This window comes from Mirounga angustirostris, unplaced genomic scaffold, assembly GCF_029215605.1.
Source record: "Mirounga angustirostris isolate CCGP_5_RB_7025 unplaced genomic scaffold, mMirAng1.0.hap1 SCAF_4, whole genome shotgun sequence".
Taxonomy (NCBI): Eukaryota; Metazoa; Chordata; class Mammalia; order Carnivora; family Phocidae; genus Mirounga; species Mirounga angustirostris.
The window spans coordinates 54,731,204-54,756,885 of NW_026991712.1; the positions used below are offsets into that span (position 1 = coordinate 54,731,204).

A 25,682-nucleotide genomic window follows, 5' to 3' on the forward strand; every position below is an offset into this window, starting at 1 on the left:
AAGTGTGGGAACAAACCATATGAATACAGTTGATCCTAGAACAACATGGGTTTGAGCTGCATGGGTTCACTTATAGGTGTATGTTTTATAGTACAGTACTGTAAGTGTATTTCTCATTATTTTCTTAATTTTCTGATTTTACTTATTTGACAGAGAGACACAGCGAGAGAGGGAACACAAGCAGGGGGAGTGGGAGAAGGAGAAGCAGACTTCCTGCAGATCAGGGAGCCCAATGTGGGGCTCGATCTCAGGACCCTGGGATCATGACCCGAGCTGAAGGCAGACGCCCAAAGACTGAGCCACCCAGGTGCCCCGATTTTCTTAATTTTCTTAACATTTTTCTCTAGCTTACTTTGTAGGAATAAACTATATAATACATATAACATACAAAATATGTGTTAATCAATTGTTTATGTTATCAATAAGGCTTCCAGTCAGCAGTAAGCTCTTAGTGGTTAAGTTTTGGGGGAGCCAAAAGTTACACATGGATTTTTGAATGCACAGGGTGTTGGCATCTCTAACTCCCACGTTGTTCAAGGGTCAACTGCACATTGGAAACGAGGTTTGGCATATGTAGGGAGATGGGCTTATACTTTATGTGTTCCAGACTAGACGGCTAGTTTGTTTATAGGGAATTGCTCAACAGGGAAAATTGTTAGAAGATGAGGTTAGAAAGGTAGGTGAGTGAAAAATCATTTAGAAACTTTTGAGCAGTGGTCAAGAGAGAGCTTTAAGGGATTAGAAGTTTGTTTGGGGATCCGCTAAATTTGTGATGCCTATCAGATCTTAGTGGAGATGGGAAGTAGACAATGGGTATACGCATCTGAAACTCAGGGAGAGAGATGACATGGCTGTAGTAGAAAATTTGTGAATCATCATAGTATTTAAAGTCTTTAGACTAGATGAAATTACTTTGCAAGTAAGTGTAGGCAGAGAATACTTGATGTTGGAGGAATGACCAGTGGGACACTCCAGTATCTAGAAGATCCAGTAAAGGGTAAAAGAAGTCAGCAGAGATAAGAATTGTTCCAGAAGTCCAGCGGAGGGGTATTAGAAGGAAGAGGGAGTGATTATTAGTCATACTGCTGCTAGTAGATTAAGATGAGAACTGATAGGGGCGCCTGGGTGGCTCAGTCGTTAAGTGTCTGCCTTTGGCTCAGGTCTTGATCCCAGAGTCCTGGGATTGAGCCCCACATCAGGCTCACTGCTCAGCCTGAAGCCTGCTTCTCCTCCACTCCCCCTGCTTGTGTTCCCTCTCTCGCTGTGTCTCTCTCTGTCAAATAAATAAATAAATAAGTAAAAGATGAGAACTGATAATTTAGTATAGTATTTGGAACATAGAGATAACTAATAACCTTGATAAGAATAGTTCTTGTATAATGGAGAGAATAAAAATCAGCAAATGGGAGAAAAGTAGTGGAAAAGTTAAGTAGAGCTATCTTTTTTTTTTTAAATTTTTTTATTCTTATGTTAATCCCCATACATTACATCATTAGTTTTAGATGTAGTGTTCCATGATTCATTGCTTGTGCATAACACCCAGTGCTCCATGTATCTTTTTTGACTAGTTTGCTTTAAAGAGAAGCAGAGCCATGGGGCAGTAATTAGGGTGTGATATGTGAGCAAAGACAGTATTTTTTTTCCTTTATGATGGGAAGTATTACATCTTTGTATGCTGATGGGAACATCTAGTAGAGAGAGGATAATTGACGATATGGGAGAGAGGAGACACAGTAGAAGAGAAATCCTTAATTAGGTAAGAGGAGAGGAATCCAGTATAGAATGGAGGGTTTGACCTGAGATCAGTGGACAAATATTTCTTCCACCAAAGGAGGGAAGGCAGAGTGTGTGGTTTCTGATAGCCCCAAGTAGGTTGGTAGATTTGATATTTGGAGGTTATGGAGATTCTATTCAGATTCCACCTGTATTCTTAGTGAAATAAAAAGCATCTGAGAATTTAGAAAGAGGAATAGGTGTTGGAGATGTAAGAAGAGAGAAGTTGTGAAAACTGTCACCTAGGAAAGAGGGAAAGAAAATTGATTAGTCAGTTTTCTGTAAGTACTAAGAGTTCACATAGGGTTAGTGATTATGAATTAAATGAGACCAATTAGCAATTGTCATTTTTCTCCAGCCATATTTACCTGCTTGGCATAGGTGCTGAACTAACATAAGTTTCTATTTTGCAAGGGTTGACATTTTGGACAGCTAATACAACAGAGAGTGAGGGCCAAGGGACTTCAGAGGCTACAGGAAGGAGTGATTCTAGTGATGGACCATAGACTCTAACTGGGTTAAGTAGGGAACTGAGGAATTAGACCTTGAACACTACGCTTGATTTTAACTGTATATTGGATTGCAAGAGCTGAAATTCTGACTGATAGTGGTATGTTAAGAGCAAACACAGCTAGAGCTCCCATAGTTCACTGTCACACAGGAATACACAGTGTGTGCTTCAGCTTCATTCCTGACTGTAATTTCTTGACTCTTAAATCAATGACATCATCTAAAGTGAGGTATGGGGGCGCCTGGGTGGCTCAGTCGTTAAGTGTCTGCCTTCCGCTCAGGTCATGATCCCGGGCTCCTGGGATCGAGCCCCGCATCGGGCTCCCTGCTCCGCGGGAAGCCTGATTCTCCCTCTCCCACTCCCCCTGCTTGTGTTCCCTCTCTCGCTGTGTCTCTCTCTGCCAAATAAATAAATAAAATCTTAAAAAAAAAAATTTTTTTTTAAATTTAAAAAGTTTTGTAAAATACATTTCTGAAGGACTTATGAAAAATGCATACCTCACTTCATTTTTTGTTAAAGATTTTATTTATTTATTTGGCAGAGAGAGACACAGCGAGAGAGGGAACACAAGCAGGGGGAGTGGGAGAGGGAGAAGCAGGCTTCCCGCGGAGCAGGGAGCCCGATGCGGGGCTCGATCCCAGGAGCCCGGGATCATGACCTGAGCCGAAGGCAGACGCTTAGACTGAGCCACCCAGAAGCCGCAAATTTTAAAATTGTTATATAGAAATAAGTATAGCAGAGCTTGCAGTGTTTTCAAGTGCTCCTGGCTCTGACTTTCAGATGTACTTCCTCTAGTATCAGAAATAAAAATAAAAAGTAGAAATTAAAGAAACATTTTCTCTTCAAAGAGATATGTAGCCCTGTTTTTTTGTTTTTTGTTTCCTAATCTGGGCCAAAGTCATTACTGACTTCACTTCCATTTATTTTTCCTCCAATGTAAGCAGTTTATTACTGCTAATTTCCCCCTCCCTGTGTATATGAGGCATGTTTGCCCCCTCGTGGATGATTCTGTAACTGTCACCAGGAATTTTTCTTGTTTTTAGTGGGGGAAAAAAAAGACCGAAAGTGCAAATATTGTGGTCGATGGGAATTATTTTTAAAGAAATGTCAAAAGATTGACAAAGAGATTGAAGTCACTAGATATTTAATCCTCTTCTATTAGTTTCAAAATTTGGGATTATGTTAAGGACCACACTTGGGGTGCATGGATGGCTCAGTTAGTTAAGCAGCTGACTCTTGGTTTTTGCTCAGGTCATGATCTCAGGGTTGTGGGATGGAGCCCTGAATGGAGCCCCCAGCGGGCTCTGAGCTCAGTGGGGAGTCTGCTGGAGATTCTCTCTCTCCCTCTCCCTCTTCCTCTTCCTCTGCCCCTCCCCCCTGCTCACCCATGCTCTCTCTCATATAAATAAATCTTTAAATTAAAAAAAAAAGGACTACACTTAACTGAATCTGTAAGATGATAGTCAAAGAAGTTAAAATTTTGACATTCTTTTTAAATATGAGAAAGCAGAATTATTGACAAAAGCTAGTCTCACCCTTATTTAAATATTAAAATCCTAATGTTTGTAACTTAACTGAGAAGGATGAGATGGCTTTTCTTAAAGACTATGTAAACCTAAGTAGAGGAAAGCCTGCCATTGATTAATCTTCACTTACTACATATGAAAGTATACAAGGTATGAGAAAGTCCATTCTTAAGACTGTGTGCACATCAATGAGTCTAACTTTTCCTTAAGAGTTCTCAGGAACATACTAGAAAAAGTAACTTCAATGTACTTAACTAAGAATTTATAATATAACTCCTAGAGAGCAAAGAGTATCTTCTAACAAACATTTCTTCTTTTATTCATGATTTCATTCATAAAACAAACAAACAAACAAACAAGAAGAAAACTACTGAAAAGTTACTATGTGCTTGGCACTGTTTTAGGTTCTGGGGATAAGACTTAGTTTCTCTCCTTAAGAGTTGCAGTCTGATGCAGAGACAAAAATTGCAGCAAAGTGTTATACATTTCACTGCAGAAGTTTTGTGCATGGTATAAATGCAAGCAACATATTCTAAAGGAGTAGCTCACAGAAGTTTCATGGAAGAGAGGGCCTGAGCCGTCTTGGGAAGTTTTTAAACAGATGAAGAGTAGGAGCTGGGGGCCAGGGGGCAAAGGCAGTCTAGTCTTAGTAAATGTATATGGACATGATCTAGTGGCTTATTTTCCCATGCTTACAGGCCTAATAAGGACACCTGCAAGTAGCTCCATCCTCCTCCTCCTCCTTCTCATCATCATGTTAATAGTTAATGAGTATTTATTGTCAGGTAGTCAAATAAACTTTATATATAGCACCTACATATAGCTGGTTTTCTACCATCCACTTATGTGCTCAATATTGCTATTATCGTTTTACACAATAAACATGAAGGCTTAGAGAAGTAATTTGCTCAAATCTAAGTGTGTGCATTTTCAACTGCATTCACTGAATCTCTGTGCTTAACTGGCTAAGCATGATTTGCTTATACTTAAAATCTCAAATATTGGTTGGTAAGTATAATAATCTCATAAAAGGGGCACCTGAGTGGCTCAGTCAGCTAGGCATCTGCCTTTGGCTCAAGTCATGATCCCAGGGTCCTGGGACCGAGCCCCGCATCGGGCTCCCTGCTCAGCGGGGAGCCTGCTTCTCCCTCCACCCCTCTTCCTGCTTGTGCACACACTCTCTCTCTGTGTCTCAAATAAATAAATAAAATATTAAAAAAATTATCTTATAAAAGGTAAAGTGAAGCAATATATTTTAATATTTTAATGTTTATGGTGCAGTTTGGTGAATGCACTTAAGTGCCAAAAATGAATAATGAAAATGAGAAGTACACAAAAAATAGATCATAAAAATTCCTATATGTGTGTCTATTGGGAACAGATAATGCTCTTAAATGTTTAAGTTAGTACCTAACAGGATTCCACATCCATGTCATTGTTAAGCAGCATCAGATGTGCACTGATGCATGGAAAGACAATTCACATTGCCGGCCCATTATAGATAAGTACGTATTAAATGGGTCTCTAAAAATTAAATAATTTATAATCTCTCATTGTACTTATCAGTTGGTATATATGAATCATGTTAGGCGAATAATTGTTGATTGGAAATTTTACGTTTGAATTTTTTACATGTAACAGTAAACACTTTCAGCCTTGAAATACGGCTTCAGCAAATGGGTTATTATGCTGGAGAAAGTGATCAATGCAGTCAAGTGTCTGGAATCCACGGTGAGAAGTAATTGAAGGACTAGGAATACGAAATGAGACAAGACCAGGAGGCAAAGGTGATGGCTCTAATCTACTATTGGAGTTTGTCCTGTGAAAAGGAATAGTCTTTTCTACCCTGAAGATCCATTAGCCAGGTTTAGGTTGATAAAAGGATGAACTATTTAACAAGTAGAACTTTTCAACATTAGAAGAGACTGCATTTTAAAATAATGAACTTCCAGTCACTGAAGTATTTTCACAGAGATAGAAGCCAAGAAGCTGGAAAAGGAAGAGTTTTTACAATGAGAAAATTCTTGGATTCTATGGTTCACCAACTCCTCAAACATTCCACTCATTGTGGCACTTAAGTGTATGATGTTGTGTATGATGTTTTAAGTGGCCATTCAAAGTTGATGGTTTCCTGTGCCACACCTTATGAAAGTTAGCCTTGGTTCTGTGTAAATCTTATCTTCCTCACTGAATTAGCATTATCCCTAAACAAGGAGATATATTTCATAAGGAAATGTAAAAGAAGGAAAAACTAAGTTTTTACAAAATTCTGTTATCAAATTTAGTTTACTAAAAAACTTCAGGGGCACCTGGGTGGCTCAGTCGGTTAAGCGTCTGCCTTCAGCTCAGGTCATGATCTCAGGGTCCTGGGGTCGAGCCCTGCATCGGGCTCCCTGCTCAGTGGGGAGTCTGCTTCTCCCTCTCACTCTCCCTCTGTGCTCTCTCTCTCTCTCTCTCAAATAAATAAATAAAATCTTAAAAAAACAAAAAACAAAAAACAAAAAACTTCAAACATAGCAGCATGAGTTCCATGTGCCCTTTACCCAGCATCCCTAAATGTTTATCCCTAAGTTTATATTATCATAGCACAATTATCAAAACCAGAAAGTTTACATTGATACAATACTATCAACTAATTTGTAGACTATTATTCAAATATTGTCTATTGTCCTGTGGTCATGTTCAAATCCAGGATCCCTTATTGCATTTATTTGCCATATCTTCTCATTCTTCTTCAATCTAAGATAGTTCCTGTGTTTCTTTATCTTTATGACTTTGAACTAATGGAGAATCCTAGCCAGTTATTTTGTAGAATGTTTCTCAATTTGGATTTGTTTGATAATTTCTCGTGGTTAGACTGATGTTATGCATTTCCTGACAAGAACACCACAGGATGATGTTATGTCCTTATGTCCACCATAGGAAGAGGTTCAAGAAATCGTATGTCTCACTACTGGTAATGCTAACTTTGATGCCTTGGTTATAATGATAGCTGCAAAGTTACTATTTTTCCCTTTGTAATTATTTGAGTTTGCTCAAATATTCTGCTTCTTGTTTTATTGCCCCACACTAATTTTGACATCCATCAATAATCCCTGGCTCCAGCAATTACTGTGATGTTTGACAAATTATCATTTTCTGTTCCCATCAGTTCTTCTACATTTATTAACTATAATTTGACTGAAAGGAAGAGCTATTCCTTCTCCTTCATTTATGTATTTATTCAGTTATTTATTTATTTATTTATTTATTTATTTATATATGTCAGTATGAACTTGTCGATATTTATTTTATTCTATGGGTTAAAATCCATTGCTACCATTCATTATTTTGTTTCTCAAATTGTTCCAGATTTGGTGATTGGTACCCCCATCACGCTGTCTCCCATGTTTTTTCCACATAGCTATATGAGTTGTAGCTTACTTTCTAGCACTACAAAATATTTCAGACCTTCCTTTTACTTTTCCCTGTCCCAGCCTTGAATCAGTCATCTCTCCATAGAGTTCTTTTTTTTTTTAAGATTTTATTTTATTTGACAGAGAGAACACACATACACAAGCAGGGGGAGTGGGAGGGGGAGAAACAGGCTTCCCATGGAGCAGGGAGCCTGTTGTGGGGCTCGATCCCAGGACCCTGGGATCATGACCTGGTCTGTAGTCAGATGCTCAACTACTGAGCCACCCAGGCACCCCTCTCCATAGAGTTCTTGTTCCTTGTATTAAATCATGGTATTTAGAACTCAGCATCTTGGTATGAGTTATATTCATTGCTACCCAAACTACCCTATTGCCCTTTGAGCAGACAGACCTAAAAACATATATATGAATACATACATACGCATATACAAATATATGTTTATTTTTATATTTATCTATCTGGGTGTGTACACACACACGCACACACACACACACAAAGTTCAAACTGATACATGAATGCAAACTAATACCTCGATTCCGATCCAACACTATAGGGCTTATTCCAGCCTCTTACCATTTCTTTATTTGTAACTCCTTTGTTTAACAACTAAAAACCCAATTCTCATTATCCACAATCTATTTTTTGCTCAGTTCATAAAATGCACATAAAATGTTTAAAAATCATTAACCTATACCCCTGTTAAAAATAAATCTACTAACAAGTTTAATATTTGTGTATAGTTAGTTCTTTCTGTTTTTAGCTTGCAGTATATATTGTGTATGTTTAATTATAGTATATTAAAGTACTGTTTTCCAAAGTTACTTAGGTTAGTTCTTTCCTGCCGCCTTCAGTGTGATTTTGTTATTCATTTGTAATAAAGTTAGGTTTATTTGTTACTAATTATGTTCCAGTTTGGGATACTTTCAAATCCTGCTTGATTTTAATTATTTATTTACTTGGGTACGTGACAAATGTTCACGGTTTTAATTGAAACTATACAAAAATATATGCTCACTGTCATCTCCTCATCCCTTCTATCCCATTCCCTTTCTTCTTGACTTTCAGCCCAATTCCCAGCTGCTTCCTATAGATAGTCAATCACACTAGATTCTGGTTTATCCTTCCTGTATTTCTTTTTGCACAGATGAGTAGATATGTGTGCATTTTGTTACAGTCCCTTCTTTCTTACATGAAAAGTGGCATACTATAGGTACTCTTTTGAACTTTGCCTTTCATGTATGTTGGAAATCACCCTATATCAGTTGATAGAGATCTTCTTCATTTTTTCTCTCTTTGATAGCTGCTCAATATCCACAGAGTGAAAAAAATCCAGTACTTTGTGCTCAACTCAGACCTAATGAACCAGAATTTCTAGCAGAAAAACTGATAATCCATATATGTAATAAGTTCTCTAGGTAATTCTTTTCACTGGGTAAATTTGAGAAACACTAGTTGACATCTCTACAATTAAGATGTCTAAAATGAAAACTTCAGTTAATTATTCCTTCTTCCAAACTGCTTCATCCTGCAAATTTTTTCTTCCTCAGTAAATGGTGCCATGATTCAAACATTCAAATATTAACTCAAAGCAAAAACCTGGGAATAATCCCTTATTCCTTACTTTTCTTCAATTTTTGCATAGACTTCATCAGTAAGTGCTCTGGAATCTATCTCCAAATATATGTGTATATATTTCTCTTCATATTCATTGCCAATCACCACCATCTTAGTCTAAGCCCCTATCATTTCTCCCTTATTCTACTTGAACAGTCTAGTATTCCATGTGAATCTGATCATTTCCACTATCTTCTCAAAACCATTAATGGTTTTCACTTGCATCTAAAATAAAATAAAAATCATTAGCCTTGTAGATTCTGGCCTTTATCAATCTGATCAACTGTGTCTTATGTTGATCTCCTTCACACTGGTATCAATCATTTACAGGATGGGATTTTTCATGTAGGGCTTTTGAGTAGGTAGTTTCTTTTTATGTTGTTCTTATTCTTCCTCTTTATCTGCTTTTTTTTTTTTTAATCCTCTTGTTTCAGTTTTAATGTCACCTCCTCCTTAAGACTTTTTCTGGAACCTTTTCTAAAACAAGTCACTCTCCTCTCCCTTCAGTCAGTCTTTATCTAATCACTTTTTTTTTTCCTTCTGAGCAACACTTGTAAAGAAAGAAATGTAGATAGATGGACAGATACTTTTTTTTTGGTATCAGAATTTAGCAAAAGTTTTAAAGAATGGAATCAGTGAGAGCATTATATGGAAAGTTTTCTGAACTCTTCACTAACTTGAGGGAAAAATACTAGAACAAATATTTTGTTTACATTACATTAAGATGAGCTCAAGCTCCTTTTGCCAGGTTACCATATACACCAATATTCTCTTCTTGTGGAAACCCTCTCCCATAAATGATCCTAAAACTCTGGGCTTTATGCAGCTCAAGGAGGTAACAGTCCCCATCCATCTAATTGTGACAAGCATGGACTTGTTCCTTTCTGTTACTGATTCTTTTTTTTTTTTTAAAGATTTTGTTTATTTATTAGAGAGAGAACATGCAAGAGAGCACAAGCAGGGGGAGGAGCAGAGGGAGAGGGAGAAACAGGTTCCCCGCGGAGCAGGGAGCCCGACGCGGGGCTCGATCCCAGGACCCTGGGATCATGACCCGAGCTGAAGGCAGACACTTAATGACTGAGCCACCCAGGCGCCCCTCTGTTACTGATTCTTGATGCCACATGGTAGCTATAGACACTTGTCTTACATATCAGTTGTATGATGCTCGTCCACTTTTGATCCACAGCCTTGTGCACCACATGGAGCTTCCAGGGTGTTGCTAGTCCCTTATTGATTGACCAAGATTCATTGGATTCCCAGACTTGCAATTTTTAGTCTTGATTTCTTCATTTATAAAGTATTCATATTCAGGGTTAATGAAAAAAAATCATGTAAGTACTGCATTGGGCGCTTAAAAAAGCCACCAGTTAACATTAGTTGGTATTATATTTACATTTTCCCTACATATTGGCATATTTTGTTGATTTTCTCACTATAAAGTGCAAAAGTACATTTTACCCTAAAGATGAGTTTTAATGTTAATAAGGCAATTTAAAATACGTATGAAAATTATTTCACTTTAATTGCCTAACACTTTAAGTGCCTTATATCCACCTATTAGTAAAGATGTCAAATGAGTCACCAAAACATTTTTGTTTATTTTCTGTCATTGAACCTTCAGTCCTAAGAAGGCTTTTTGATGTAGTGAGGGATCAAAATTTTATACTATTTAAGAACTAATGTCATAGCTGTCCTATTTTATAATCAAAGATGAATTGTTTTCATTTACCTCCTAATGTACAATTTTTGAATGGCCTGGAATGAGACAAATTATCCTTCGGGCTGAAAAAAAGGATAAAGAGGCTCAATGCTGACGAAAGGAGGAAGCCAAAGAAGAATAGGGAAAGCAGGATTAGTTCCTCTTTCAAAAGAGGGGCAAAATACTAGAACTTTCCATAGGGAAACTGAAGCACACCTTTCTCTCTGAGATTTGAAAGGAAGAGATGCCCTACATTTAAGTATCTAGAGTATATCTTTCATTTAAAAATGAAGCTAGCTAATCATCTATCAAGGAAGAAGAGAGTAAAATAGCCTGTGAACAAGTTCTTTTTGTGGTATTAAATGAAACTAATTATAATGAATCTCACATATCTAATGAGTTTTAGAATTCCCATTGGAAAAACTGTTCTGCTCTTTATAAAGAAGAGTAGAGTCCAATTGCATATAGTAGGACAGCTCTACTAACTGCCTAAATCACACTTATTTAAAGCTCCTATCAAAGTCTGTTATAATTTTTATTATATATGTAATTATATAAATGTAATTATATAAATATATATAATGCCAACAAGAAATCTTAGCTACAGTTCTTTGATTAGTCTCCTTGTAGTTACATATTTCCCTTTCCTTTCCAAATACTGAGTGGTGATAGTTATTTTTAATTGAAGTGAAAAAGTTGATTGTGACTGTTACAATACCTTGAGGTACTTAGAGGAATTAGAAAATCAGAATTTAGGATCATGATTGCTCATTGACTTTCTTCATAAAGTCACTAGTATTACTTATTACTAAAACTCTTATTGTCTGAGTACTGACTGGGTTCCTGTGACATTAAAATAGATTATATTAATGATTTTATAATTGTAAGAAGTAGAAGTTGATGCTTTTTTCCCCATTATTGGCAAACATTTATTTAAAAAAAATTCTAGTAAACAATAGTGTTATTTTAAATATATGGAACTTTTAATATTATATTTTGAGTAAATAATGCCATTAGTTTTGAGGAGTGACCTATTTTTTTATAATCCTGTTAGTTAGTGCTGTTTGTTCCAAATCATCCCCATTATGCTAAAGAGCAAGGACTAATTTTTCTATTTTTACGGAGACTGTGTGGAAAGTTTCCGAGGGATTGATGGACATTCTCTGAAAAACAAGGAGCCTCGGGACCTACTTTCATAGGAAGCATTTCCCATCATTGTCACTCATGGTCATCTTGCTGCTAAACCCAACAGTCAGTGTTCAGAACTCATTTTACAAACTGTTATGAGCATGTGACACAGTCAATCTCTCCCACCTTGAACCATGAACTACCTATGACTTCAGTGCCACCACCCTCTCTTAGTTTCCCTCCAACCTCACTAATCATTTCTTCTGGACCTTCTGTGTTGGGCATTCCTCCTCTTCCAGACATTAGGCCTCTTCTTTTTATCCAGAGGTCCTGCTCGATGTAACCCATGCAGTCTCCTGGAGAGTCAGTGAGATGTGCTATACTGAGGGGAAATTTTGGGGGAAACTAATGTTTCCTGTATTTTGAAGGGCAGCCATGGGCTGACCTAACCTACGTTTCCTGTATGGAAGGAGAAGCCCAGAATGCTGTCATATCGCTGTTTCTTGCTACTTTCGCTATATTTTTTCAGAAGAGAGGTGAACTCAAGCTAGAGTTAGCCAACCTGCAAATGGAGATGAAAGGGAATATTACTATTTGCCTGTAGCCTGTAATCTAAACTGATTGAGAGTATGATAAGTTAGGACCATGCAGTATAGAAAAATCCAACTGTTTCTCTACCTGAAATGGAAGTGGTTACAAGGCATGGATGCAGTCTCCTCAAAAGGAGATTTGACTGTGGGCTCAAGTCTTTTGTAAGCATCTTCCTTTGAAAGTTAAGGCAAGACAGTGGGAACCAGTCCAGCAGCAGAGATCAGATTAAGGATAGTACATTTCTACCTGTATAGTCACGGCTTGTGCACTGCCTCACTTTCTCTCCCCTTCGCCTCTGGTTCCAGCCACAGCTATTGTAAAAAATCCCATGTAGGTATTAATTCTCTTTGCCTGACAGCACTCTATCTCAGAGCATGTACTAGGTATTTCTCTTTTCCTGTTCTAGGGCTTTTCTACCTCTTTGGCACGGGACACAGTGGTACCCCCCCAGTACTCAAAACTCAGGGAAATTGGGGTGACCCTCACCTAATAGGGGATGTGAGCCAGTGACTGAATGCTTCTTTATGTTTCCTCAGCCAGAAAATTTTGAGAATCATTTCCTGAGTCTGTTTAGAAAGTCACGCATAAAACCAGTCATGTGCCATGCCCCTACTGAAACCACTTTCTTTCCTTCCCTATTCAATTTCCAGAACCTCCTGCCTGCTCTCTGCCAACACACTCCCAAATAAACTACTTGCACACAAGAGAAGTCTTGGCTCTGTGTTAGATATGAGAGAGACCTTGGCTAAAACACCACCTAAACCCATACTTGAATAGGGCCTTCAGAAAGTTAAGTTCGGATAGAGTGGAATGAGCACAACACAGAGGTCAGTTGATGCAATACCAGAGCCTTGAAAAGTTGTGGCTAGATGAGAATTTTGGTGTGGTAACCCACACATGGGGATGGCTGGGAACAAACCTCAATTCTACCAAGTTTTTGAGGGGCTTGCGTTGCAAAGGACCCACAAACCCAACTTGAAATGTTTGGTCCCTAACTTGCGTCAGCAGGAAATGGCCTGTAAAAGTCTCTAACGAAACCATTCTCCTTAAAGTCCATGTCAAATATGACTATGAAGGGCCATGGACGAAGAATTCTTTGCAGAGAACAAAACCAGCAGCTACCAAGTTGGCTAATGAAGGAATTTATTTTACCTACGGAAAAAAACACATTTGCTATTGCTGCCCAGCAGGATGTAAAAATTGCCTTGGAACTTTTCCAAGCACTTATTGTATATTATTTAATTTGGAAGCAGATAACTTTAGTTTATAGATTACTTGTCATTGAGGAGCTACATTTGCAGTTTGTGGAGAGGACTGAATTACTAAGAGATCCTGGATTTCTTGCTGAATTCACTAATGTGGTGGGGCTTGGTGCTTATCTCTCTGGAAGACAGTGAAAGAAGACAGTTCCTTTTTTTTTGTAGAAAGAAGGATGCATATTGATATTTGAATGGACAAATGGGCAGATTGGCTGAGACTTACAGATTTCAGACGATAACTATTTTCTTCTTATACCTTAATAGAATTCCTAATCTTTACCCAGATTCAGAAATACTCAGAATAAAGATATTTTCTATTGCCAGTCCTCTTAGTTAGATGTGTCCCTGTGCCTATGATTTGGCCAACAGTGCATAAGCAGAAGTGATTCGTGCAAGTTCTCTCATGTCTTTTAAGTGAAGACCCTTTTCTTTCCTCTCTACTTCCTTCATCCTGGTGTGATATGGATATGAAGGAGGGAGGGTCATCTTGGATTATGAAGAAGAGAGCACATCCTAAGCATAGTGGAGTAAAAAGCTGAATGAGACTCTGTTTTGTACCACACCAGAGCCACTGTACTCGTCTCAACCTGTCTATATCTAAATGCTTAAATGAGAGACAAAACAAGTCTATCTTTAGAAACATTGTGTTTGGTCTGCTAACACAGCTTAAGACTTAAGTGTGATGTGAAGGGCTATATGGTGTGGGTTTTCTGGGGAAAAGAGCTTCACTCCTAAGAGAAAGCTTTTTTTTTTCTTTTTCTTTTTTTTCCTTTTTTCCCTGTGAACATTGCCATACCTGTATTGGTGCCTGGTGCTGTGTCATCTTGCTCCTGCCTAAGGATGTAGTCATCACTGAAGTTGGCTCTATCAGTCAGAGGCCAGTCAGGAAAATGGAACTAGGTGCTCAAACAGAGGAGGGTTTAATGCAGGAAATTAATTATAAAGCCATCAGAAGGGCGGGAGTGGCGAAGAAAGAAGGCGCAAGGCAGGAGGAACAAAGGGAAGAGAAGAATGCTGCTCTCACCCTTGGGCTGAAGTCCTTGTCTGTTTGCTGAAGGCAGTACTAGAGCCACTGAGCAGGAACAGAAGGGCTTGTACTACTGACCATGCTGCATAAAGCCTGAAATTTTCTGCATTGGGCTGCTCTCTTCCAACACCGCTCACTGATCCTGCTGCATCAAAAAGCAGCACCAGAAGAAAAAAATAGTTTCTTTCTCTTCCCATTTTGCAGTCTCCCACCGGAGTTTCCATTGACATGGGTACCTTGGAAATGTCGTTGGAGGCGTCTAGCCCCTTGTGACATAGAGGAGAGTACGGAGGGGGGAATGCAGCTGACAGTCATCAGACAATAACTAGTGGAGTGATGAAATGGAAAGAACTGCTTCCTTTGATCACATTGTTAACCCAGCATGTCAATCGAATCAGAAGTCTGCATTTTTCTGGATTTCCTCTTAAGTAAAATAAATAATTTCCTTATGACTTAAGATAGTTTAAAATTGAGGTTTTTATAATTTGTGGCTAAAGCTCTACTAAATTTCATATATATATAGAAATGCATTAAAATATATGAGGTTATGTTGCCTTCAGAGTTTTTCTAATAGTTTTCAGCTGATATTATGCATTTTCCATACCATTAAAATTATTTATACTGTTTTGTTATATTTTAAAGAGTTTTTTTTTAAGATTTTATTTTTTTGAGAGAGAGTGAGAGAGCACAAGCAGGTGGGGCAACAGATGGAGAGGGAGACGCAGGCTCCTCCCTAAGCAGGGAGCCCCATATGAGGCTCAATCCCAGGACCCGGGGATCATGACCTGAGCCGAAGGCAGACGCTTAACGACTGAGCTACCCAGGGGCCCAACAATTTCATATTGAATGTATTTCTTCAGTGTTTCACAGTGTTTTTAACAGGACTTTACACATAATAAGCACTCTACAAACACCTATTAATTAATAAATATATGAATGGATGGTAAAAAGAATGAATGACTATGAATACATGACAGAAGGGGCTCTCTATTTAAAACTTTTGAGTCATACTCTGTCCTCATTAATGGAATGAAAACATAAACTCCCATTAGTTGGCTATTACCAGTCAGGGGTTTGATATACATTACATATTTTAATCACCAATCTTTTAAGGTTGGGATGCTTATAACCACTGTATGGATGATGAAAATGAAGTTAAGACAAGTTGATTGTTCTGACAAAGGGATGTTTAGCAACCTGACCTGATGGATTCAAATGCATGTTTATTCAATTTCCGATCATTAATTTTTTCTTTGGTATTGGGCAGAGTGTACATGATTATATTTGTGCAATGTTAAATTTATATGAGGTTTGTTTATATTATTTTTTATTTTTATTATTTATATTATCATATTGGGGTTTTATATTAAGATTTTTTTCTTGTATTGACTTACTTTTTAACAAGCACTAAACCACTTTCCTTGTTTTTTTTTTTTTTTTTTAATGTTTGAGCAGATGTAGGGAGACTAGTAAGGAGTTTGTTTGCTAGTTTGTTTAGGATTTTATTTATGTATTAGAGAGAGAGTGTGTGAGCCCTAGGGGCAGGAAGGGACAGAGGGAGAGGGAGAAGCAGACTCCCCGCTGAGCAGAGAGCCCCATGCCGGACTCGATCCCAGGACCCTGGGATCATGACCTGAGCCAAAAACAGACACCCAGCTGACTGAGCCACCCAGATGCCCCTAAAGCACTTTCCTATTCAATATGAAACTATTAAAAGAAAATAAAACTTATGGGTGCCTGGCTGGCTTAGTTGGTAGAACATGGGACTTTTGATCTCTGGGTTGTAAACTCAAGCCCCACGTTGGGTGTAGAGATCATTTAAAATAAAATCTGAATCAAAAAAAAAAAAAAAGAAGGGGCGAAGGGGCGCCTGGGTGGTTCAGTCGGTTAAGCATCTACCTTTGGCTCAGGTCATGATCCCGGAGTTCCAGGATCAAGCCCTGCCTTGGGGGCTCCCTGCTTCTAGTGCTCTGACTGAGGAGGGCCTGTTTCTCCCTCTCCCTCCACCCCCACCCCCATGCTCTCTTTCTCTCCCTATCTTTCTCTCTCTCAAATAAATAAAATCTTTAAAAAAAAAAGAAAAGAAAAATTATAGTATTATCATAGACAAATAATCTTTACAATCTTTTATCTATCTTTCCCTTATTGTGCTATTTCAAAATATGCTTATTTATATAAATATATATTTGATTTAATTGTGAATATTTAGATATATTATATTTTATTCCTACCTATTCTAATGGGCAGCCACCATATTATTTACGTGGAGAGGACTTACCTTAAGAGCATTGAAAATAACTTTAGATTTTAACTTAATGTAGCTTATTTTTCTTTGTCAAATCAAAATATAAATTTTAGAGAACAACCCTGGCTTTACATTGAAAAATTTGTCAATAAAGCAGAAAAGCATACATGCATTTGTCAATGAATCTTTCACAGGACACAGACTTTATGTCTTGAGTAGTAAGGGAATTCATTACTGTCTTCATAAATAGATGATAAAATGTCTTGTTTATTTTTCCTCTGACAAATTCACTGGACCAGCAAAGGTAAAAGTACAACAAACAATTGTACAAATCTTGGTTGATTCAAAAGAAAGCAGAGTTCGAACTTTTTATCAAACTTGTTATTATGCCCTTGATTGTTAATAGTTTCATCATAATTTAAATACTTCTTGATGATCTTATAAAATAGATCTGCAAAATTTTATTGCCTTTCTTATTAATAAAAGTTTTTTAAAGACACAGAGAGGAAGAGAATATACCCACGAAGAGTAAGATATTCAGTAATAGAATGATTTTGCTGATATTGATTTTTCTCAAATATGCTGTGGTTTATAGATACCCTGCATTCAATGGTTAGCTACAAGTTTTTCCAGAAGAAATAGTTAACATGTATATATTTCACAAATATATTAAAAGTTATTTCTAGGATTAAAAAAAGAAAACAATGGAAAGAATAAAGGAGACATAAAACTGAATTTTTTTTAATATTTCAAATTTTAAAGATTTTATTTATATATTTGACAGAGAGACACAGTGAGAGAGGGAATGCAAGCAGTGGGAGTGGGAGAGGGAGAAGCAGGCTGCCCACCAAGCAGGGAGCCCGATGCGGGGCTCGATCCCAGGACCCTGGGATCATGACCTGAGCCGAGGGCAGACACTTAACAACTGAGCCGCCCAGGCGCCCCTATATTTCAAATTTTAGTATGCAGATAACTTACTGTAATCTTTTAGAAAGGAAAAATTATAACCATATTTGTAAATTTCTTTTAATGCCATTTTTTGGGGGGAAAATTTGGCCAAGCACAATTTTGGAAGTATTTGGAAGATTATTATTATTATTATTTTTTAAAGATTTTATTTGTTTGACAGAGACAAAGTGAGAGAGGGAACAAAGGCAGAGGGAGTGGGAGAGGGAGAAGCAGGCCTCCCGTGGAGCAGGGAGCCCGACGCGGGGCTCTACCCCAGGACCCCGGGACCACGACCTGAGCCGAAGGCAGACGCCCAATGACTGAGCCACCCAGGCACCCCTGGAAGATTATTCTGATTATAGTTGTCTACAATATTATTTCAAAATGAATATCTGGATATTAATCTCTAACACAACGTGGGGCTCGAACTCACCACCCCGAGATCAAGAGTCACATATACCACAGACTGAGCCAGGCAGGCACCCCTGGATATTAATACAGTTTTTTAAAAGTAAGAATAATATTGAACTTTGCAATATTGCTTTCACTGTCTTGATAACTCTAAGGCTTTGTTATTGTTAAGGTTCTCAGAAACCTAGATACCTTCCAGCATATTTTATTTAGCTGTCAACCTCCATTGGATAGGCAGTTCTGTTCATTATGCTTTTTATAATTTTTCAAGTATTTACATGTGTGATTAATTTGATTGGTCTAAGGGATGCCCAGGTAGCTGGTAGAACATTATTTCTAGGTATGTCTGTGACAGTATTTCCAGAAAAGCTTATCAATTAAATCAGTAGACTGAATAAAAAAGATTGCTCTTATCACTGTGGGCAGGCATAATCCAATCCGTTAAGGGCCTGAATAGGACAAAAAGGCAGAGGAAGTGTACAAATGTACTCTCTGCTTAAACTGGGACATCCATCTTCTGCCCTCAAACATCTGTGCTCCTGGTTCTCAGGCCTTTGGACTCAGGCTGGGACTAACACCATTGGCACCCTTGGTTCTCAGGCCTTTCAGTTTGGACTGGAATTACAACTCTGGCTTTGCTGGGCCTCCAGCCTGCAGGAGACTGCGGATTGATGAACCTCTCAGTCTTCATAATCATGTGGGCCATGATTTATATACATTTATATTTATATTATATATATATTTATATTATTTATTTATATATTTAAATTACATATTTATCTATCTATACATACCAATATCTTATTGGTTCTCTTCCTCTGGAGAATCCTGACTCATACAGATTTTGTTACCAAGAGTGGTTCTAGAAGAACAGAATTTTAAGGATGAATTTTCTGAATTGGTTCTGGAGTTTCTGGAATTGTCTCTCTAATCTGATTAAGTTTAAAGATACTAATGACTCCATTTCCAGAAGTAGAGAGCACTGATAATCCATATAACTGAGCATCGTGGAAAACTAAGAAATATAGTGACATTGATTGGTTGTTCCTAATGCCTCTGGACAAAGTGTTGAAATGAAAGAATGAGTTTAGGGGTGCCTGCGTGGCTCAGACGGTTAAACGTCTGCTCGGGTCATGATCCCAGGGTCCTGAGATCCAGCCCCACATTGGGCTCCCTGCTCAGCGGGAAGCCTGCTTCTCCCTCCCTCTGCCTGCTGTGTCCCCTGCTTGTACACTCTCTGTCAAAAATTAATTAAATCTTTAAAAAAATTAAATAAATAAAAAAACGAGTTCAGTTATTTAAATTCCCAGTTAAAGCCACAGCAATGACCTAAGAGCTTCCTTGTGTGCTCTGAGGCAGAGCCTTACCTTTTGTAACCACAGGGCTGAAATTGCTGAAAACCGAATGCACGATCTCATCTTGTGATTGGCTCAGTTACAATGCAACCTGAGCTTCCACCTCCAGAGTGTCTACTGTTAAAGTGAGGCCAATGATTGGGGAAAAATGGTATTTATAAGTTGTGTTGGGGATATGTGGGAAGACTGTGATGAAGCTGGGGACATTGAATCCTAAATTATGATGTGTAGTCTTTGCCAGTGGAAGAGGTGTCCCCACCGTCTGTGGCAGGGGACATCCCTGCCCACAGTGGTGTGTGACTTTTTATCTCTATTTGAGGGGGTTAATTCTGCTTTGCCTGAGAAAACAGTAATGTCCTCCCCTAAGGCAGTTGCCGTGCAAAACAATGCTGATTCTCTTCAAAATCTACCCATACCATCCCTTTATGCTTCTAGGCCTGTAACTAGTATTAAAATAATAATAATAATAATGCATTTAAAAAGGCCCAAATGGAATCACTTGCTCCTAGGACAGCAAACTGAGACTTAATTATAAGAATGTGACCTTTAACCCGTCAGTCTGGAATTTCCTGATCATATTAATAAAATAATCTGCATAAGAGACAACCCTCCATCTTCCTCCAAAGAAAGGTGACCTGGCCTGAAATAATCCTGTCTTTTCTTTTTCTAGTAACATTTTGTTCTTCCCCATTTCTGCCTATAGAAGCCTTCCATTTGGTACAGCACCATGGAGGTCTCCTCTACTTTCTAGGTGATGCTGCTCCATGAATTATTGCATACTGATTGATTGATTATAAAAGAGGTTTTCTTGGAGAGGAAGCCCAGAGATGTAAAATGTACTGATGTGGAAATCAGAGACTTGAGGTCTGATTTTCATTTCTGTCAGTAATTATTTGGTAGAACTGAACAAGTCACTCAATTTCTTGGTTACTGTTTATTTACTTATGAAAAGAAAAGGCTAGAATTAATGATTTTTAAAATGTGTTGAAATTCTCAATTCCTTTGAGTTTGTCTGACTCTTTATTTTTACCCTTACTTATATTGGAAGAAGTAGAATGACCTTGAACTGTTTAGGGTCAGTAAAAACGTTTTTACTGCATTCAGGTGTAAGTGGTTCTTATCACTGATCCTTATCGGGGCTGCCTCATGTGGCAGAAAGGCTGTGATGGTTTATGAATTTATCTTGTCTGGGAAGATTTACTATTGTGTATTTTATTGATTTTTCCATTCAGTACACCTGCTAAACCAGGTTATTGGCCACTCAGAATTGGATAAACGAAAAACAAAATAAAACAAAACAAAAAAACTGCCAGGTTGAAAACAGAGTGTAAAGGAATATGGAGTTAGAATGAATAAGCCAAAACTTCATGGAAAAGAGACAAAAAGCAAGATCTCACTTCAAAATTCTTGTCAAATTGAAAAAAAGCTTTTGAAGTCGAAAAATTATCTGCATATGTGTATGCACACACACACATGCATGCACACACAAGTTATAAAAGTACAGCTCAATGTGACTTCCAGAATATTATCAGGACCCTAGAAATTTGTGTTGTGCCTCTTTATAATCACTCACCTTTAGAGTGTCAATAATGTCCTTGTGATTGTATCCCTGTTGAAGATCAATTTACCCCCATTAACATAGCTTTAAATTCTTAATTTCTCTAAAAATAGTGGCATAGTTAGGAGGTCCCAACACAACTTTTCATTTTCTGAAGAGGGAATTGTAGAGAGCAAAATAGAGTCTCCAATGTCAAGCAGGGCCCTGTGTCAATCAGGGGCCTGTGTCCAGCAATGATGCAAGCAGTTAAGATACTGCAGCTAGGAGATCTCGTCGGGACCAGCTGACCCCCCAGAACTGATAATGAGCAGAACCAGAGCAGGTCTGCAGGGGCCCAAGACCGATTCAATCCCTTTAAAAAGGGGAGGATTTTTATAGCAAACTGTCAGACTCTTCGGACACGACCCCTCTATGTCTGACCACTTAAAAAAGGCAGCTGCCGCAGAAGGCTCTGCCCGGCAGATCTCCGAACAGAACTGAGAGCCTTTGCTGCTTGAATATAATAAGCAGTAAGTGCTGAGAGCAGGCCCGGACAGGACCGAGGCCTTATCTCAACTGTGTGACCATAGACTGACTTCACTTTTGGTTCATTACCTTCCTACACCCTCTTCTTGTTTGCTGTGTGGCTTGTCTTCTGTCCTGCTCTGTAAGAAGCCAAGTTTAATCATATGGTGAAATGTCATGGAGTTTGGAATCCTGAACCTGCTTTGTAATTGTGATTAACTTTGCTTTATTTGAATAAAGCTGACATTGTGGAAAGACACAACTCTGGTGTGCGAGCCTTCATAGCGTGCTCATGACATGAATCTACTTCCCAGATTTACCTTACTGAGTTTGTGTTTTACTATGTTTCTCATCCTCATAATCATATGATGTGATTTGTGCTCATTTCACTACCAGCTTCCCCACTCACATCTGTAGCATAGTGGTTGTATACAATTTTTTTTATTTATTTTTATTTATTTATTTTTTTAAAGATTTTATTTATTTATTTGAGAGAGAGAATGAGAGAGAGAGAGCACATGAGAGGGGGGAGGGGCAGAAGGAGAAGCAGACTCGCCGCCTAGCAGGGAGCCCGATGCGGGACTCGATCCTGGGACTCCAGGATCATGACCTGAGCCGAAGGCAGTCGCTTAACCAACTGAGCCATCCAGACGCCCTGTATACAATTTTATAATCAGTAAGAACACGGCCAATTTCTAGGCCCTGCTTCTAGATCTCAGCACCAAACACTATCCTGTCTTTCCCATCTGATATAATCCTGAGTGACCAGAATAGGGCACTTTAAATTTCTAGGTAGGTCACTGGGTTATTTTCTAAGGACGTCCTCTTAAAATTAAAATATAATCTAGGGAGATACCACACTAACCCGTGGATAAATTTGATTTAATTGGTCTAATTTCTTTGACTTGTTTTATTAGATAGTAGGGATTAAATGAGATACCACCAGTAATTTTTGTTAAGTTACATACATATTGCCAAATGTTATATTGTAGCCCTGTCACTGGCCATAGATAGATACACTACATTCAGAGGTAAAGGCTCAGTGATATGCTATGGTAGAGGGCCCTTTGAGGCAGTGAGATACAGAAGTGAGGACAATAGTTGGTTGGCAGTAGTACTGAAAAATGTAGGCAGAGAAAATGGATTGAAAAGACAAGAAAAACAAAGTTCACGTTTGGTTCAGTTCATCTGTGGTCAATCATAGTATTTACTGACCTTAAAACTCAATAGTATAAGCAATGGATTTGCAGAGATAATCCCCTGCAGAGTTCATTCAAAGCATAAACTCGGTAAACAAGACACGACTGTGGGCTTTCTCTTTGTCCATTTGAAAGTTTGTTATTGTCTTCATGGTTGGAATTTGAGCTGTTACTGCATATTCAGAGAACACAGAAAATATGTGTCTGGAATGTATTAAAGGGATAGAAGGAACAATGAGGAACAAACAAAGTGGGAGAATGAGATTTGGTGGGTTGAGTAATGGGTCAGTAGGAAAATAAGGAAATGGTTAAAGAAAGCTGAATGACTAATGGTGTCATAAAACAACACAAACAAATTGAGTGCATCCTTGTGGAACACTCACATCTCCAGGAGAAGGAAGTGCTAGAGGTGGAAATAAATTGCTAGGGTTTGGTGAAGTGGTGGGAAGGAGCTTGTGCCCTAGCTGCCACCTTTGTTCTCAGCTTTCAGTATGAGGTCTGTGTAAAAGTGTGGGCAGAAAACCGATGGCCTAGGAATCCACCTGCCCCCCTCACCTGCCAGAAACCTCAATATGAATGACTATCTGCTTACAAAAATACCTTCACAAAAGCCAAGGATTCCAGGTGAGTGACTCCAGCACCCGGGGGTGAAGCACAGAAATAAGAAAGGACACATTGAGGAGGGTAGGAAAGATAGATTCACACTATTCCCATTACCCCACTTCCAAGCCCCAGCAGCTCAGCAAGGAGAGAAACACCATCTCCTTGGGAGAAGGAGAATAAAAGTGAATTCCTAACTTCATCTTGGACCTCAGAGCTGTCCACCTCAGCATCAGGCTGACACCTGCCATATGACCCATCAATTCCACTTTTGGGTATATATCTGAAGAAAATGAAAACACAATCTTGAAGAGACATCAGCCCCTCTATGTTCATTGTAGCATTATTCACAATTGCTAAGATACAGAAACTACCTAAGTGCCTGTCAAGGTTGGAAGGATAAAGAAAATATACATATATATAATGGAATATTATTCAGCCATACAAAAGAAGGAAATCCTGCCTTTTGCGACAACATGGATGGACTTTGAGGGTATTATGTGAGGTGAAATAAGTCAGATAGAGAAAGACAACTACTATATGATACCACTTATTTGCAGAGTTTAAAAAAAGCTGAAATTAGAAATAAATAGAGTAGAATAATGGTTACTAGGAGCTGGGGATGGGGAAAATGGAGAGGTGTTGGTCAAGTTCTGGAGATCTAATTACAGCATCATGATTATGATCAACAGTAGTACATTACATACTTGAACATTTTTAATAAAGTAGGGTGTCAATACTATCTCAATAAAGCTGGCAAAAAAAAGTAGGGCCATTTAAATATCATTACATTAATCCTATAAAAGGTGGTTCTTATGAATGAAAATTGGTTACGTATTTCTAAGAACACATTTGAAAAGCCATCAAGCAAAGTAAAAAAAAAAGCTAATGCTGCTTTATTATTATTATTATTTTTAAAGGTTGTATTTATTTATTTGACAGAGAGAGCACAAGCAGGGGGAGCAGCAGAGGGAGAAGGAGAAGCAGGCTCTATGCTGAACAGAGAGCCTGATGCGGGCCTTGATCCCAGGACCCTGGGATCATGACCTGAGCCAAAGGCAGACACTTAACCGACTGAGCCACCCAGGCGCCCTGGTAATTCTGTTTTTATTTTATTTTGTTTTTCTCTACTGTCTAACATTGTTTAATACCTAACAAGAATCAGTTTTGAGCTGGGAATATCAGCTAATGTATAGTAAGCTATTACTCTGTGCCAGGTTCACTTATATTTTTACAATAAACCTATGAACTAGAAGATAAACTATTTTATAGATAAGGAAAATAAGACACAGAGAGGTTAAGTAATTTGCCTGTTTTAAATTAAACAATTTAGTGTTGTATGGCTAATATAGGTATTTAGTATATATATATAAGCATCTATCTTTTTGTCAGAAACTTTAGGAGATACTGATTATTGAATAGAAAATATGGAGTATTTGAAATTGAATATTTTAGTGGACAATTATTAGAATTTTGTTTATTATTGGAATCTCAGTATGTATATAATATAACAACAGATTTTTAAGTCAGGCTTACATTTAAATCTTGGCCATGTCATTAATCATATTACCTTGTGTACTAGTACTCAACCTTTAAGTCTTAATATTTTCGTCTTTAAAAATCACACCAACCTTGTTGGGTTATTGTTAAGACTATAGAATATGCACATTAAATAAAGTATCATGATAGGTCCATAAGGGTCCCTTACTAAATGACAGGGTGTCAGACAGTGTTCGCTGTCAATTACTCCCCTCCTGGATAAAATAATGTTCATTTTGTTCAGTTGATAGTAGGCCATGTGCTTTAGGACCTTTCTCCAGCCCTAGCAGAGGAGCTCTATTAGTCTTAGCCAATTGCAGTGAATCTGTTCTGTAGAGATTGGTTCAGCAATGGACTTATGACATGATTCTGATCAATAAGTCAGAGGGGAATGTCTGCTGAGTGGTGGAGAGACTTCTTAAAAGTTCTTTCTTGCTCCTAAATAAAGACAAAAAACAAGAGTTTTCCTTTTCCAACCTTTGAATGTTATTATATAAATATATGAGTCTTGATCTTCTTGGTGTCATCTCACGAGGCAAAAAGCTAGCTTCATGAAGAAAGCAGAATGAAAGATGGAAAAAATTCCAGGACTTGATATTTCAAAACAACTATATTAACTGTGATACTTCCTTAATTCCAGGATTTTTGCTTTGTGAAATCTTCCTCCAGTTTAAACTATTTTAGTTGGGTTTTGAGTTACTTTTAGTCAAGAACACCCTAACAGATGAGGCTTGTCATCATAATATTATTAAAAGGAAGAATGTGTGCTCCACTCACA

General features: G+C 38.0%; 1 long non-coding RNA gene across 1 annotated transcript in view; it reads left to right on the forward strand.

Moving 5' to 3' along the window:
- The window catches only part of LOC123858963 (uncharacterized), a 184,137-nt gene extending 159,510 nt beyond the window's left edge, over positions 1-24,627 (forward strand). Inside the window, exon 4 of the long non-coding RNA XR_006794321.3 lies at positions 24,308-24,627. This is a non-coding gene — a long non-coding RNA (uncharacterized LOC123858963). The remainder of the gene's footprint in view (positions 1-24,307) is intronic.
- Positions 24,628-25,682: the final 1,055 nt, after the last annotated feature.